Consider the following 18,319-nt stretch of genomic DNA (forward strand, 5'->3'; position numbering starts at 1 on the left):
GGTGACATGGTGAACATAGTAGAGATGCAGGCCTTAGACTTAGGCAAACTTGACTAATTTAGCAAATATTGGGCTGATTAGAGCCTATCTGGTCCTGTTAATTCTGTGTTAGAACCTGCTATAAACCAAGTCAGGCTAGCAATTCATTCAGTAGACAGCCGTCTCCAATCTGGTAGTGTTTTTCCATTGTTTCAGTCATACATCCTACCCAACCTAGGTATCTGAGGTTGTCTGATTGGAGATTGTTCAAGAGATGATGTTCATTGAAACAAATGCTTTACAATAAGGTGTTCTCAAACAGAGTTTAATGAGGTACTATGATGGCATTGACAGGGAGACTCCGGATACAAATGTTGATATCACCTCTTGGACCCTCTAAAGCATTGGGGCCAGTTTTGAATGGGCTCAGTTCAGTACCATTCCACCTTGCCAGTGCCATTTCACCTTGTATAGGTAATCTGTTAATATCTTCGGATGATCACTGTGATTAAATTTCAGTTTGCCACCAACAGACACATGCAGAAAGCCATCAACCAAATGTTGCCGTGTGGCATGTTCCCACTCCAGCCAGTCATATGCTTTTTGAGGATACTCCCTTGCATTCCAGGCCACTAGTTCTTGTTGTGTGTGCGTATTTTCCCCCTTCACCAACAGACACGCAGCATTCTTTGTCCACTGAGTATCCTTACTCCTCACTGGGCTGTTTGGGATTTTATTGTGCTTAGGGTTTTTTCATCTTCTTAAATAACACCATACTGCTGCCAACCTTGGGGTCTCCTCATGCCTCTGATGTGAGGTGGATGGTGTTGTTTTGACTATGCGTGGGCAAAACCCACATTGGAACGGATGCCCCTACAGATCAAAAGCATTTATACGCAACCACGACAACCCTAGTGATCTATGCTCACAAATGGAGAGAGAAAATTATACCAACAAAGGAGCAGTGGCAGATGAAATTGACGGAATATATGGAATTTGCAAATCTAACTAGTAGAATAATGGATCGGGAAGATGGAGTCTTTAAGGAAGAATGGAAAATGTTTGCAGAATATACAAAAAATTGTGTTAAATAAGTTAAAAACATTAGCAGGGTGGGAGTAAATTCAGCAGTTTCAGGTATTGAAGATATAGGGAGTAAGCAGAAAAATAAAACATATGGAGTAATTAGAATATGCAGTTGTAAATGGATAAATAAACAGAACCATGGAAAGTGGGAGAGGGAAGCCGATGATTATGAATGTCTGGTTATATTGATTGAAATGCGAAAAATTGTAATGGAAAAGTATAAAAAATACAGATATAGAAAACAAAGCTCTATGGTCACATCCATACCATGCAGTTAATCTGTACTTTGTTAAGAGTACTGGCAGTTGTAGCTGTGAGTAGTAAACTGCAGTTCCCAGGTTCTTGGGGGGCAGGGAGTGACCAGTGACAGTCATTATATCCTGCAGGATTTGTGCCCCCTGATCCTTTATTTTTCATTTCTCTTGTTTTCACCACATTCTTTGATTTCTAGAGGCTGTTGCACTCCTTCACTACCACATGAGCAATGGCATTTGCCAGCAAGCATCTCTTGTTAGACTCACTAGGCAAATTCAGATGCGTAAAACTGCTGAATCTCACTTTGGCTGTGAACTATTCCATCAGCATAATTAGGCACCACTTTACTGCTGTTGCTACTACAGTCATACCTTGGAAGTCGAACGCCTTGGTATTCAAATGCTTTGGCTCCCAAATGCCGCAAACCCGGAAGTGAGTGTTCCTGTTTGCGAATGTTCTTTTGAACCCGAACATCTAGTGCGGGTTCCACGGCTTCTGGTTGGCTTCAGGAGCTTCCTGCAGCCAATTGGAAGCCGAGCCTTAGTTTCTGAAAGTTTTGGAAGTTGAACAGACTTCCAGAATGGATTCCGTTAGACATCTGAGGTACAACTGTAGCAGTAGTAGCAGTAATACTGCCAACCTAGCAGTTTGAAAGCACACCAGTGCAAGTAGATAAATAGGTACTGCTGTGGCAGGAAGGTAAACAGCATTTTTGTGTGCTCTTGCTTCCGTCACGGTGTCCCGTTGTGCCAGAAGTGGTTTAGTCATGCTGGTCACATGACCCAGAAAGCTGTCTGTGGACAAACGCTGGCTCCCTTGGCCTGAAAGCAAAATGAGTTCTGCAACCCCATAGTCGCCTTTGACTGGACTTAACCGTCCAGGGGTCCTTCACCTTACCTCAGTAGTAGCAGTAATAATACAGGGAGGCCGAGAGGAGAGTCTTGTCGTCTGGTCAGCCCAGGATCTCCAAACACACTGCCCAGGCTTGTGGCCCAGGGAGGTAGGTCACTTCAGTGTTGCTAATGCAGCAGGTGGACTTCACCCCTGGCAGCACACGCCGTCGTCTCTCAAGACGGACGGATGCCAGCAACAAAAAACAGTAAATTCCTTTTATACCAGCAAGAGCTGCTCTGCCTTCTAGCGATGGCTCAATGCTGTGCTGCCCAGTCCTGTAAAGATGTAGAGCACTTTCATCTCCCATTGACGTCAACAGGCCCCAGCCCCTTGCAGGAGGAGGCCACTGCCTTGCGGGAAACCTGCTTTTAAAGATGGTTTTGCCTTTATGTCCTAGATCTGCTCCCTTTCCTTTTTACTTCTGTTCTTTAAAGGGGGGGGAAATGCCCTCAATTCCTGTCAAAAAAATGGAGGAATGTTTGACTCTGGAACTTTCTGCGGTACTAAAAGGAGGAAAGTTACCTTTTCCTCCCGCTTTTAATTAATTAGTGGCGTGAAGGAAAAAACAGGCAATTGAATATTAACTACTAATGGAAGAAAGTTAACGCCGGTACAAGCAAATGCAAGTTTAAGGAGAAAATGAGCTGATAAGGAGTAAATGATCTAATCAATTAGAGATTATTTGGTCCATTTGCAGGGCTATTGAATTCAATTAAAGATCACAGTTCTCATTTAAAGAAAGATAATTTAAATCTCTTATGGTTATTTATATAAAAGATCTCGCTCGCTCTCTTGCTCGCTCTCACACAACCAGGGTATTTTATTTTTTTTTAAATGCCCGAGCTAGACTTTTTACTAAAGTTATTTCTTGTTTTGCAGCAAGTCTGCAAAACTTTGAAAGCAGCCCTGGACCTCCAAGCACTCTGTCAGTAGCCACATACCATAAAATGGAAGACTATCCCACTGTTTCTGTTGACTATATGGCCAGGTGTCCTATTTTTAGCGTCACAGACCTCTTTTTTTAAGCTTCTGCTCACTTTAACATCCCGTGTCTCAGTTATCCATTACAAATCTGGGATTCTGAATGCTGTGTGGCTACGAAGTTTTGCGTTGCTCTGCCATGTCTGCTTGGAAACTGTATCTCTTGCTGTAGAAGTCACGGCTCCTTCTCGTCGCCTGTGCAGTCTTCCTCTTCCCACCTGGGCCATGTCCTGTGGCCTGCTAGATGCTGGGCCTCCCCTTTGTTGATGTAACCTCAGTCAGGCAAGAATGAACCACACCATGCTAGCTTGCCTTTCAGTGCTCACACACTTAGGAGCATGAGATCCAAAGAAGATCTTTGCTGGAGGCTGATGTGGTCCATTCTCCCAGTTGTTGTTGTTGTTGTTTAGTTGTTCAGTCGTGTCCGACTCTTCGTGACCCCATGGACCAGAGCACGCCAGGCACTCCTGTCTTCCACTGCCTCCCGCAGTTTGGTCAAACTCATGCTGGTAGCTTCAAGAACACTGTCCAACCATCTCGTCCTCTGTCGTCCCCTTCTCCCAGTAGCTAACCAGAAAGCCAGCCTATGGAAAGCCAACAGGTATATACACATCCAACAGTGGAGGTTGAACATAACTACAGTATTGTGGTGCACACACACACACACACACACACACACATCCCTTCATCTGAAGATCACTGGGCAGTTTAAAGCATAAAAATACAAAATGAAAACACAATAATAATAATAATGATAATGATGATAGTAATAATAATAATAATAATTCCCTTCCCACAAACACATTTAAAAGGCCATAGTAACAAACAAAATAAAGGCCATAAATCATTTAATCAATCAAAGGCCTGGGAGCAGAGGAATGTTTTCATGTGACACCTAAAGATATGTAATCAAGGAACCAGGCAAGCCTCCCTGCGAAGAGTATTCCACAAATGGGGAGCCACCACAGAAAAGGCCCTTTCTCGTGTTGCCATGAAGGTGGTCCTTCTATGTTCTACAACAGCTAGTAGCTATTGGCTGGCTTCTCCTCCATGAATCTAGAGGATAAAAGCTTTCCCAAGTTGCAAGAGGAACCTCACAGAATGAGGTGTTCCAGAATGCCACTCTTGAGAGAATTACCATATTGAGGTTAAAGTTGAGAGTGGGTTGAAGGGGTGTGGGTGGCTGCATTTGACCCCCTCAGAGGGTATGGCTGAGTACAACACACTTTCCATTAAGAATTGGCTTGCTTGGTTTGGTTCTCTGTCTGTCTGTCTCTCTCATCAGTACATTTACAATGTACTGGGATGCGGGTGGCACTGTGGTCTAAACCACTGAGCCTCTTGAGCTTCCTAATTGTAAGGTCAGCAGTTCGAATCCATGCGACAGGGCGAGTTCCCATTGTTTTTGCCAGCTCCTGCCAAACTAGCTGTTTGAAAGCGTACCAGTGCAAGTAGATAGATATATAATGATCTCTGGCAGGCAAGCAGCCTGATAAGCAGCAATGACTCTCCATCAGTTTTATGCAAGTTTACTTACAAGAAAAAACACATCTAAAGCATGGCCTTCCTGCATGCTCTCATTAACAGTAGTTGCTCAGTCTGACTCATCATCCCTCCCCCAACAAGAACGCCAAAATCAGCCTTTCTTCTCCTTCCTTCAATTGTTATCTGAGCTTCTCCAGTCTCCTAGTACGGGAACTGAATGGCTGGCCTGTCCCCTCCTCACACACAGAAGACACAGCCTCAGACTCTGGCTTATCTGCTAGTTGCCTGGCAACACTCGGGCTAACTTCCAACTCTCCCTCTCCTTGGGAGTTAACTAACAGCTTCTTCCCTGGGAAGAGGGGGGCGGGCTGTCCTCTCTAAACTCTGACACACAGCTCTCATCTGTAGAGTCGGCCCCTTGCTTGCTTAGCTCAATTTCTGAGGCTGACTCTTCCGCTGTGATGGTGGGGGGGGGGGCATATTCCTGACAAAATAGGTACCACTGCAGCGGGAAGGAAAACGACATTTCCGTTCACTCTGGTTTCCGTCACGGTGTCCCATTGCGCCAGAAGCGGTTTAGTAATGCTGGCCACATGACCCGGGAAAGCTGTCTGCGGACAAATGCCAACTCCCTTGGCCTGAAAGCAGAGATGAGCAGCGCACCCCATAGTCGAATTCGACTGGACTTAACCGCCCAGGGGTCCTTTACCGTTTACCTTTACCTTGTATTCGGATTGCAAGCTTCATTAGGCAATAATTGATGGGTGGGTTAATAACTGGATGCTTTGGAGATTTGCAGTGAGGTGTGTTGGATTGCTTGGTTCATTTCTTTGGATGGATATTTTTATCTACTCAAGCTACACGCCTTTTTAGCCCTGCTCTGGACCCGCCTCTAGCGCTCTCAACTTTGCTGGGAAACTATTCTTTGGACTGCGATAATGCCTCTTGCTTGCAAGAATGGAAGGTTGCAGGGGGAGTAGACCTTTGACTTCTACAATAGCTTGCATTCCAGCCACAGAAAGGTAAGGATCACATCCACTGCTGCTCCGCCCACTTTTGCCTCAGGCTCCACCCACTACTAGCATGCATACAGCCAACTCCTACCCTGGAAGTTTGCCTACCAGGGATGGGGCCACCCATCCCTGCTTCAAAGTAAATGGGCCTTGTGTTTCAGTCTTCAGTGTACAGATGGGAGGGAGTTTAAGTTGAAATGCCTTAGTTGTACATTTCTTGACCTTTGCTGGAAAAGCTTTGCTTTCTGAAGCCACTGCCATTTAACACAAATGTTTAGGTTATGTGTATCTACAGGTAAGTGGTGCTCCAAATGACCAGTTATTTTGGATCACATTCTCTAGTGATCTTGATTTATCTGGGGCAATCTCCGTTTCAGGGGCCTTTCTCTGCTAAGCTACTGCGTTAGAAACATCACGCTTCTTAATGTGTCTTAACAGGAATATGCAAGAAAAGGTAGAACCATGTGCTTTATCAGGAACATTGTGATTATATACTACACACACACACACACACTTATTATAATTTCCCTCCCTTTTCTCTTATTTAGCTATGTATGTGTCAGAGCTGGCTCCTGGTCCCAGCTCACAGAGGACCAACGCTAGCCGGTAGTAATGTATCAAAGTCTTTATTGAAGTATAGTTTCCATTACCAAGCCTCAGCGCCCCAGCTCTACGTCTAGGGTCTAGACCGGCGAAGCTCCATCTGAATCTCCGCCCCCTGTACACCAGTTTAAGACTCTAATCTTACTCCACCTCTTCCTTCTCTCCTTTCTCCTCTGGGTCCTGCTACCCCCCGGGGTCCCCTCCTTCCTGGACTCTTCCGACGCAGACGTTGACCCCCCTGACTCCTCCCGCTCTCTTCGGCGGGCTTTAGGACCTGGCTCCCTACCCGGGCTGCCAACTGTGCTGCCCTCCTGTATATTTGAACTTGGCGCGCGCGCGCGTTTAACCTTCCTCTTGACCGTTTCCTCGCTCCCTGACGGAGGCGTGGTCAATACTGCCTCCTGTTCTCCCGCTGGTAGCGCGCCGCCTGATCCCGATGCCTGGGACTCCTCCCCCCTACTGCACTCTGGTGTGGACGCTGGTCCGGATTTCCAACTGCTGCTCTCTGAGTCTCCTCTGGCCCCTTCTTCCTGAAGTGCCCCCCTGGGCACTCCCCTTGCCCTGACCATGGGAGCCCCCTTTTGTGAATCCTCCGATTCACTGGAAAGACTCAGAGACCTCGGACCGCTGTCATCGCTGACATTTCCTTCGGACTCCTCCCCCTCGCTCTCCATTTCCTCCCTCTCCTGTGCCTCTGCTCCTGAACCCCTGACAGTATGTATATCTAGATAGGTTAGATATAAGGTGGTTAAAAACAACAATATTACTATTTTGTTTTATTTCTTTATCTTATGCATTATTATTTCAGGATAGATAGATGAGAGAGAGAGAGAGAGAGAGAGATAATTGCCTGTTCACATTAGACCAACGCAGGATTTGGCTTCCAGAGGCAGCAGTGAGCCAAAGTGTATTTGTGTTTCGATGTATTTCAGTACGTAAGACACCAGAGGGCAGCAGCCATTAGCATACCTGCCCAGCAAGGACGAGGGATAGCAGCAGGTTGGTCTCCTACCCCTGCTCATTGTTTTGGCATCTTTTTAAGCCCCCAAACCCAACCCATGTAAAAGCTAGAGAGGAGTCCTTTAGGAATGGGGGGTTCTGGGAAATCAACAATCACCTGGGAAAATCAGACCTCACCTGGAGTACTGTGTCCAGTTCTGGGCACCACAGTTCAAGAAGGACACTGACAAACTGGAACGTGTCCAGAGGAGGGCAACCAAAATGGTCAAAGGCCTGGAAACAATGCCTTATGAGGAACGGCTAAGGGAGCTGGGCATGTTTAGCCTGGAGAAGAGGAGGTTAAGGGGTGATATGATAGCCATGTTCAAATATATAAAAGGATGTCATATAGAGGAGGGAGAAAGGTTGTTTTCTGCTGCTCCAGAGAAGCGGACACGGAGCAATGGATCCAAACTACAAGAAAGAAGATTCCACCTAAACATTAGGAAGAACTTCCTGACAGTAAGAGCTGTTCAACAGTGGAATTTGCTGCCAAGGAGTGTGGTGGAGTCTCCTTCTTTGGAGGTCTTTAAGCAGAGGCTTGACAACCATATGTCAGGAGTGCTCTGATGGTGTTTCCTTCTTGGCAGGGGGTTGGACTTGATGGCCCTTGTGGTCTCTTCCAACTCTATGATTCTATGATTCTATGATTCTATGAACAATAGTTTGTGCTAGTGGGCTTCCCATGGACATACGGCTGGCCACTGCGAAAACAGGATGCAGGTCTGGATGGGCCTGCAAGATGAACTCTGGGGCACTTTGGGGCATGGGTTCAGAACATCAAACAAGCAAAAGAATGGTAAGCTAGAAACTTCTGATAGACCCCTTGGAGTGCTGATTGCAAAAGTAGACCTTTAACCACTGTTGCCTCGATTGGGGGCAGCCCCCTAACTCTCTTTGAGTATTCACAAGCATGCAATAACCAATAATGTGTGCTGGAAACCACCTAGAGTAGCCAGATGCCTGGGGTATATTATTATTATTATTATTATTATTATTATTAACAACAGCAACAACCATAGAGCAGGATCATGCACCTTTTCCTGAGCCATCCCCTCCACAAGACTTTCCATGGGTTGAAGGCATACCTCTCATGAATTGGAGGCTGTCTCCAGAAGCTGGAAGCCTGGTTCTGAATATCCTGCAAAAGGTGGTGGAGGGAGTTTTCCAGGTGCAACAAATACTTCTAACTTTCAGGCGATGAAAACCTGAGTCGCAGAATGCTTACATCAACATCCTGCCACCTCTTTAGAATCTACAGTCGTACCTTGGAAATCGAAGGGAATCTGTTCCAGAAGTCCGTTAGACTTCCAAAATGTTCAGAAGCCAAGGCACAGCTTCCGATTGGCTGCCGGAAGCTCCTGCAAACCTGAACACTCACTTCTGGGTTTGCGATATTTGGAAGCCAAAACGTTCAACTGGCAAGGTGTTTGGGATCCAAGGTACGACTGTATATTTAGTAAAGGAGCAGATCAGAGAAGACAAGGAGAATGGAAGTGGCTCCATTCTGAAACTGATGGTTGAGCATTTTTACATGCATCTGGTAAATCTTCACATATTTCACAGTGACACATTTATACTAGAATCAAGAAGGGGACGTCATCCGCTCTCCAGCTTTAATTATTAATAAAGAAAATTATCTGCTCCTTGGCTTGCAATATCCTTTTTTTTAAATCAGCTTTGCAGTGAAGGTGCCCCTTGATGACTTCTCTACACAGTGAGGCCATGGAAGTGCTGCAGCTGTTCCTTATATGAGTCCCACTGGGCTAACAAAGCTTCTGCATTATCCCAAAGTAGACCATGCGTCCATCTGGCCCTGTATTGTCTGTTAGGAAGCTCAGAGCAATGCAAGGGACCTTAGATTGAATCAGACCCCCCACAGTTTCAGGAAGAAACAAGGTAAGGAACTTCCTGGGCAGCACAGGCCTGTGGTGTGTGGCAGAAGTGTGTGGAGCAACAAACAAAATTAAATCGTTTCTACATACACTCCTGCATGCCTCTCTGCCCTCCAATCAGGCAGAGCTCAAGGGCACATTCCAGCTAGGCCAAAATACTTGGGGACCATGAGGGCTGTGGCCTGGGGGAGAAGCTTAGAGGGTCATATTTGGACCACTGGCCAGAAGTGTGTCCCCTGCCTTTACTCCCAGGTCCCCTCCAGTAAGATTGTTTAACTGCAGATGCAAGAGACTGAACATAAACCACTCATTCCACCACTGCAGTTAAGGAAGATGGCCTGTCAGTTTCAATTTTAAGGATTCATGACAATAACTTCATGATGTAATGCAGCATGATGAAGGGGGTTACACACCATAAAGCTCTTGGTTTGATATGATATGGGCCAAGCTAATAGCTACCAGCTGTCCTGTTGGTTCTGGGCATCTAAAGGTTTGAGCTCCTGTACTGGAGGTTGAATCAAAGATATGCTTTCACCTCAACCAGCAATTCAGCAGAAGCATTTAAGACTAGCAAGGGAAGCAGACAGGCACTTGCTAGACAGTGCTAGTTTTTAAAGCAGTGTTGGTTCCTCAAAGGTAAGGGTAAAGTCTGTTAAGTCCAGTCACAGACGACTCTGGGGTTGCGGTGCTCATCTCACTTTATTGGCCGAGGGAGCCAGTGTACAGCTTCTGGGTCATGTGGCCAGGATGACTAAGCTGCGAACCAGAGCAGTGCACAGAAACACCATTTACCTTCCCGCCAGAGCGGTACCTATTTATCTACTTGCACTTTGAGGTGCTTTCGAACTGCTAGGTTGGCAGGAGCAGGGACCGAGCAATGGGAGCTCACCCCGTCACGGGGATTCGAACCGTCAACCTTCAGATCGGCAAGCCCAGAGGCTCAGTGGTTTAGACCACAGCGCCACCCGCGTCCCCTGGTTCCTCAAAAGCAAACAGTATATGCCCAAAGGCTGACATGACTGCTTCTTCCTAGCCAACAATGAAGAAGAAGAAAACCCCTCTTCCCCCTCCTTCAGTAGCTATAATTTTGGGTTTTATTTCATTTCATTTTTACACTGCTAGATTGTTAAAAACAAGAACATAAGAGCCTCAAAGAAGTTGATGAAGCAATAAAATTATCCATTAGAAGTATTAGTAACAATAATTTAAGACTTTAAAAAAGTAAAAATAACAATAAACCAAAACTCGCATCCACTTTCAAGTATTTTGTCTAAACAAATGTTTTCAGCAGGTTCCAAAAGGAGTACGGTGAAGGCACCTGCCTGATATTAACAGGAAGGGCGTTCCAAAGTATAGCTGCTGCCATACAGTTCTTACAAATTCAGAATGAATATTACGTGGCACCCCAGATCAATAATAACAATAACAATAAAAATTTATTTATATCCCGCCCTCCCCAGCCGAAGCTGGGCTCAGAGCAGCTAATAACATTAAAAATAACACAGTTTACATATCAAACTACTTGAGTGGGTATATCTGGCATAAAGGGATGGAAGAGAAGCCCCGTTTCCATTCTAATGAGAAGCTTCCTAATTTTCATTTTTTCAAATTAACAGAACTATCGTTTTCTGTCATGGTTAGTAGCCATTGATAGCCTTATTCCTCCTGGAAGCTTCTAAAGAAATGGAAGAAAAGAGATGTGTGTGTGTGTGTGTGTGTGTGTGTGTGTACACACACACACAGTCATAAGAGCCAAGTTAGAAAACAATGCAGATAGCAATATGTGGAGCTAATAAAGAGAAGAGTATGTTGTATTCAATGTTGTATTCTGGGCTGGTGATGGGGTGTGGTTTTTTGACATTTTCCAATATTATTGCAACTTGAAGATTCCTTCTGTTAACTTGGTCATAACCATCCCCTGAGCGAATAAATGCCAAGGTTTAGATTTTTGCCTCATAAACTCTTCAATGATCCTACGAGTGAAAGGCGCTCAATCACTTTAACAGTGAATTTATCGGAATAAATGTACATCAACATCGCCCTAGTTTTATGCCACTCCATTAAACCATCACAAACAAGAGGTCATTGCTTATGATAAACGGAGGCGGAACTCAAGAAATCTGGGGGGGGGGGGAGGGAGAGAGAGAGGGGGGGGGTTGCTGGTGTTTGCTTTTCTTGCCTGGCAACAGCACCTTGGACAGAGACTGTAGCAGAGTGGAACGATCTGCGAACATCTTTATGCTTTTGCATCTTCACACATGCAAATTCCTAGCCCTGAAATTACCTTGTTGTTTTGAAGGATTCCATTCTGTACCCTGCCACCCCACCAATTCCTGACCCCCCCCCCCCGCCTCCCGGTTTATACAACCTTGTTTGACAGGCCTAGTTTGGCGGGCTCCGGGTTTTCTTTACGCCTTTTCAGTCTTTAAAATATTTACCGTTGTGAAATCTTCACTTGTCTTCTCTGGTGTGCTGACCGCACTCATTTCCCCCAGTTAGCTCTTTGCTGGATATGCCTTCGTATTATTTCCTAAATTCTTACGAATCGGTGAGCTGTGTTTTTTTGCCGTGTTTATTTATTTACTGGTTTGAAATATTCATACGCCTCCTTTCCATCAGAATGATCTATGGTGCAGTTTAAGTCAGCAAAAAGCAAGAGAGCGGTTTGCAAATGGCCTCCGCGCCTTTCATCGCTTAGAATCCAATTTCTTTGTACCTACATACATACGTATGCAGCTGCTTATGTTGTGCACAAAGCAGTAATTCCAGAAACCTTTAAAGATGGGAAAAGGTTCCCACAGAGATGGATCGCTAGCACTGCCTCCAGAAACCATGAGTTCTCCATCAATTGTGGAGACAACATTCTGCTACTGTAGCCAGCCTTGTTTGTTGAAGAATGAGGAAGGAATAGAAGAGATTTGCTAACTTCCTTAGCCATTGTTTGTGCTCCCTCAGTGAGCCCCAACTTGTCCTTAAATGGGTTGATCCTGTACCCACATACCTGCGAGTAATCCCTATTAATATTCTGCCCTGCTTGGTTTGTAGGATCCCTTTTGCAATAAAGTTGGCCTTAGATAGCCTTTTGACAATTAGCATGCTTAGGATTGCAGAACTTTACTTGGCCTGACAGTAGACAGGAGTGTTATCGTCCAGTCTTTGGTGTTGTGTTGAAATGCTATGGACAGGACTTATTTATAGTAATAATAAGTAGTAGTACTAGAATGGAGCCTGTCTAATATTTAAGGGGAGGGAATTCCAGAGGGCATAACGTGGATTCCTATATTGTGTGGAAGAGATATCCTGGTAAGATGGAATCTGCAGAAGGCCCTCAAATTCAGATCAGTGATGGATTGGGTGTCAAAGGAGTGAGACAGCTGAGGGGAGATTATAGTACTAGCCCATTGCTTCTCAAATGTGGGGTGTGTGTGTAAATTCTCCCCTATATTCCCTTTTAAAAATTATTTGCAAATCAACCTCTTTCACAGTATTATTCATCAGTAATTGGAAAAGTGAATTAAAAATAGAAAATACAAAATTAGAAATAATGTAATTCTGCAGATGTCGTTAGGAAGTATTTGCATACATTTGATATATTTAATTAAAATCCTCTTCATTTAATCAATTAATAATAAGCTTTAAGTGTGAAACATTATTATTAAACTTTAATTTATGACCCAATCATAGTTCAAAACAAGAAAAATACATTTCTCTTCTCTCTCCCCCTTTCCTATTGAAACAAATAACCTGTTCCTTTTGCTGAGATTTCTAACTCTTTTTTAATATAGTGAGTTACAAAATGCTAACTCCTTATAGCAATCATTTTTCCCCCTCCATCTTTTGTTACTGCAGTTAATTTTACTGTACTTACCAGTAATTCTTCCCAGTTTCCTTAGCAGATCCATCTGATCTCTGGTTTCCGGGCATATTTCCAAAATTGTGCAGAAAGGATTCTAGTCATAATTCTAGCACACAGTGCTTCAGTCTGATGAGCTAAGTTTCCCCTTCCCTCCTCTTCCCCTTTTCCTTGTGTGCCATGATTTCTAGATTGTAAGGCACGGGCTGCCTTAATTGATTGTACATAAGGCACTCTAGGAGCCTTTTTATTTGAACAGTAGGGTACAAATGCTTGCAATAAATAAATACTTTTTTGTACCTTCACACGATTCAGGAAAAAGAGAAATGGCTGGAGGGGTGACGGTTGTTTTATTTTTAATATTCACACCAAAGCAAATTGTGGGTGAAAGGACTGCAGTTTCTCTGGAATTTCCCTTGGAATTTTTTTCACTTTTCTGCATTTTGCAGTTTTCAAAAAAAAAGTATTTGTTTATTTCAGGTCTGTGTTGCTTGATTGTAAAAGAATAGAAACAAAACCGCAAGGTGGTTTACAAAAAGGGGGGGGTGAAATTACCAGTAAAAAACAATTATAAACAACTATTTAAAACATAAAATTAAAATCAGCAATAAGCTAAAATCCAAATTAAACATCCCCCCCCATATCTGGATAGGCTTGCCTAAGTAAAAATATTTTTGACAGGTGAGAAAAAGAGTTCAGTGAAGGCATCTGTCAATAGACAGGGAGTTCCAGAGTTCAAGTTCTGCCTCACTAAAAGATCAATTTCCTACAACTGCAGAACGTGTATAACTTTTGACAAAATACAGGTAACTGAACAAACTTTGCTGCATTACGTTCTTCATTAAATTATCTTTCCATTGATATATAATTTTATGGCATTACTCCAAAAAAATGGTGTTCCGATCATCGAACCTCAGAAATAAGCTTTTTCCAAAAGGTTTTGACAATTTTGGCCACTAGGGTAAGTTGAAAAAAAACCAAACTTTTAGCCTTGTCCCCACCCAGATTGTTTCAGAGGTGGGTCCAGAATGGGGTGGGTGGCCCCCAGAGTCAGATAAGCACCTGCTTCTTATATACCGAATGGATATATAAGGGCATTAATGGCACTGCAGTCAGCCTGACACCTCTTCCTCTTCCTTTTGTTCATGCTGAATTGCCCCCCGCCCCGCAAAGACCCGCTTTCTGAGCACGGCAGGCTCAAAGCTCAACTTAATTACTTCTAGGGAGACCCAGGTGCTCTTTTGAGCTTTCCAAGCAAATAAAAAGATTACAGAGAGATGAACTGGCTGTAAGATCATGGATGATTCATGGTAGCAGAACCCTTTAAAAAAAAAATGAAAAGAAAAGAAAGACAGAAAAGAAAAGTGCTTCCTTTTCTCCAAATGGCTTCTAAATTAGGTGTGGTGTGGTTTTCAAAAGAGAGAGAGAGAGAGATAAAGAGAAAGCGAGAGGAATACCTGCCTTGAACACCTTCCTGTATTTACTGGAGAGATGAGTCATTTAAAAATGACTAAAGTATCAAATGAACCATTGCACCCCCCCTCCGATATCACAGCATCGATGGTTTTAAAGTATCCCACACCTGATGCTTCGGCACCGACACAAGTTGTTTTCTGAGTTTTCTAGTTTTGGCCCTTTTATTCAGATGGCGGTTTTGATTGCTTGTTTGCTCTCAAGCTTTGGTTTTGTTTTTGTTTTTAATTATTATTATCTTGATATTTTATTAAGGATTTTCTTGTTTTACAGAAGTAAGTGTAATGCCTCGTTGTTGTTTTTCCATGTAACATTTTTACAAATCCATTTCATTTGTTGAGGCATTAGGGGGAGAAGAAAAGAAAAAAGAAAGGGGGGTGGAGAGAGGGAGGATGGAAGGGGGTGGGGTCGGGTGGCGGTGTTTCTATTATGTTTAATGTATGTAGAGTTTGGGGTCAGCGTTGTTTGTGTTGTTCACTTGTGTTCCTTTGGTGGTGAGAGAGGTTGGGGTTCGCCTAGGGTGTGATTGTTTGCTTGTGATTGGCTGTGGTGATCTTTGTTTTTGTGTGTGAGTGAGGTGGGTGGGTGTTTTGGATCAGGTTAGCCATATTGATTTGTATGCTGTTGGTGGATTATTGTCATTGTCCTGTTGGGCTGTGTATGTGATAAAGGGGACCAAAATCCAACTATTCTGGACAACAGCCATACAAGAAATATGTAAAATAACTAAGCAAGTAATAGACATCACCCCAGAATTGGCCCTATTAAACATTTTCCAAGACAATAATGCCCATTTACACCACAAAGAACTCATAACCCACCTACTGAAACTGAAACTGACACGGGGACAAGACGCCTCAAGCTTTCGTTTTCAAAAATTCCAGGGCTTGGGTGGCCCAACAGTCAAGAGATCAGAGGACTCTACCATGTCAGGGAATGGAGGAGAAACTAGTGGCACAGGAACAAGCAGGCTGGCCAATTCAAAGCCCTTAACTTGGGACCTGTTTACCTTACCCCATACACGGCGACTCAAGCGCTTGGATTTGTGGAACTGACACAGCTACAGGTGTCTCATAATAGCTGAATAACAAGAAAAAGGAAGCACAACTTGCTTAGGCTGATATGCGGTAGTTTTCCTTCATTTGAATGTAGCCAAATACAGTGGTACCTCAGGTTAAGTACTCAATTTATTCTGGAGGTCTGTTCTTAACCTGAAACTGTTCTTAACCTGAAGCACCACTTTAGCTAATGGGGCCTCCTGCTGCGGCTGCGCCGCCAGAGCACAATTTCTGTTCTCATCCTGAAGCAATAGACCTGCCTTCTCCAGCCACTGGTCAAATAGATCTCTGTCTCTCTCTTTTTCTTCTCTTTTTTTCGCATGTTTTTCCCATCCTGCCTGCCTCGCCTTCCAGCCTGCTTTTAAGGGAAGCCCTTCCTTTTACCTTAAGAACAAAAAAATTCCACACCTAAAAGTAAACTAGCTCAACTTTATTTTCTTATTTCTTATTTCTATTATTTTTATTGGAAATTTTATTTACAACATAACATAACCCCCCCAATACAGAAATCCACCCTCATTAAACGTGAACATAACATACAATGAACATAACATACAACAATACAAACAACCAAATAAAAGACTTCCTTTATCCTGTATCTGTGGATATTTAAGTTATAATTAGAAAAATATTAATAATTATTCATAAAGGAAACAGCTTGTAAGAAGTAAATAAGTAAAATAACTCCACTTTAAAAGAGAGAGAAAACAACCCAGCAATTTACTGTGTGCAGTTACACAGAAGGCAACTTCCCTGTGGGTACAGGAAACCCATATGAGGATGTCAGTGGGGTTTTCAGGGAAGACTGAGTGAAAGTACTGAAGAGATGGCTTGCAGAATGCAATTTCCGGGCACTCATAGACAGGCCTTGGCCACGCTGCAAGCAGTGGCGTAGCGTGGGTTGTCAGCACCCGGGGCAGTGCCCCCTAACCCGTGGATTTTAGCACTGATTTTAGCACTGCGAGTGTGAGCGCCCCCCCCCGATGTTGCGCCCGGTGTGGCCGGCCCCCCTGCACCCCCACGCTACGCCACTGGCTGCAAGCAAGGTGGGCACAGGTACACACGCCCATGAGAGTTTGACTGCCGGGACCTCTCCCCTTTCACAATTCTTCAGGCACAGTGTGTTTCCTTCTAAATTGATGGAGAATGGTTGGGAGGGAAATGTCGGGGAGATTTTTCGCACTGCAGGGAATGTGATTCTTCCTCAGGCTGGGGGTGGGGGGAAATGGCTTGCAAAAATGTGAATGTTAGGCAAAAGTGTTAACGTCAGGAGAAAATCCCCCTAAGATTTTAAAGGGGGCTTAAAAAAAAATAAAAAATCTGGGACTGATCTGGGACTATGGAACGTTAATTGATTATTAGAAAAATGAGAAATGAAACTGACCCTTCCCCATTTAAGAAACAGCCCTCAGGAAGTTCTCCCGCACAAGGCCTACCGCGCTGAGCAAGAGCTGTGCCAAAGCACTGCTCGTATTAAATGAGGTTTGCAGAAGCCTGGTGCATTGTCCTTCCCAAATTATTTGTGCCTTGGGGGGGCCGATGTTCTCCCAGCCCTTGTGGCTGGATTGTACTGCATGTCGCTTAGGATTTGGCCCCCTTTATAAAGAAAACCTTGACTTTGCAAATGGCAGGCTCTCTTCCTTGTAATAATTCTGCTAATAAAAGTTAGTGTGGGTCATTTTTTTGCTCCCCCGGGAGGCCAAAGCAATTCCGCCATAATGGGCCTTGCATAGTCTACATTTTTTTAAAAAATTAAAAAGCCCTGCAAGAAGGTCAGTCTTTGGTTAAATCATCTCTTAGAGCACAGCACCGGCTGTGTTTCACAGCCATATACGGCAAGTACTGTGGTGTTTTAGCAGCCTAGTAATGCTTGCCACCTATTACCCATATCCCACCAATTCCCCCACCCCCAAAAAATGTCTGACATTGGGATCAGTGTTTGCAGAGAGAGGTGACTGGAAACATAGCAGGAAAAAGATGGGGTGTTGCAGGGGAGAACGGAGGGGGAGAAACCACCAGCTGCCTTGTTTTCTTCCAAGATCAGACACCTGCTAATAAAGTATCTTGAAGTCAGCAGGCAGCAACAATTTAGAAGACGCCAGTCTTTCTTAAGAAAAGATGCTGAATGTGTCGAATTGCACCACTGGGCAGGCTTTCTGCTCGTACAGAGTTCAAATCCCCACTCAGCCAGGTGAAGCCTACTGGGTGATTTGGGGTCCGTCAGTGTCTTGCAGCCTAAACACTGAATCATAGAATTGTAGAAATCGGGGGGGGGGGGTGTACCCTGAAGGTCATCCAGACCAACCCCGCTGCAACGCAGGAATCGCAGTTAAAGCATACAGATGCATTTCTCAAAAGGTTGGTTAGGAAGCGGAAGTTTGTAAACCACCTTGGGATCGAAATGCAATAATAATAACCAAACGTAAAATAAATAAATTCCATGCCCAACATGTTTATCTAGCTTGCTCTGCTGACTGTCAAAATAAACTCCACTCCCATACCAACTGCAAAGTGGTGCTGGCTTTCGTTCCTGCCACCTCCTCCTCCTCCTCCTGTCTGCCTGCCTGGAGTCCTTCTTAAATCACTCACCTGCTCTAATAGATTATGAATCTGTTCCCCAGGATTGCTGGTGATTTCCAGCTTATTAGAATTAATCTTTTTTCTGTCATAGGTGTTCCTGGCCTGTTCATTATGATCTACGGTTGATAGTGGAGATGTATTCCCCAGTAGGAAAGTTTCTGCACG

General features: G+C 44.1%; 1 protein-coding gene across 48 annotated transcripts in view; it reads left to right on the plus strand.

The window, feature by feature from the left end:
- The window catches only part of NRXN1 (neurexin 1), a 977,330-nt gene that overhangs the window by 857,304 nt on the left and 101,707 nt on the right, over positions 1–18,319 (plus strand). The window lies entirely within an intron of this gene.

Source organism: Podarcis tiliguerta, assembly GCF_965153285.1.
Source record: "Podarcis tiliguerta genome assembly, chromosome: 3".
Taxonomy (NCBI): domain Eukaryota; kingdom Metazoa; phylum Chordata; class Lepidosauria; order Squamata; family Lacertidae; genus Podarcis; species Podarcis tiliguerta.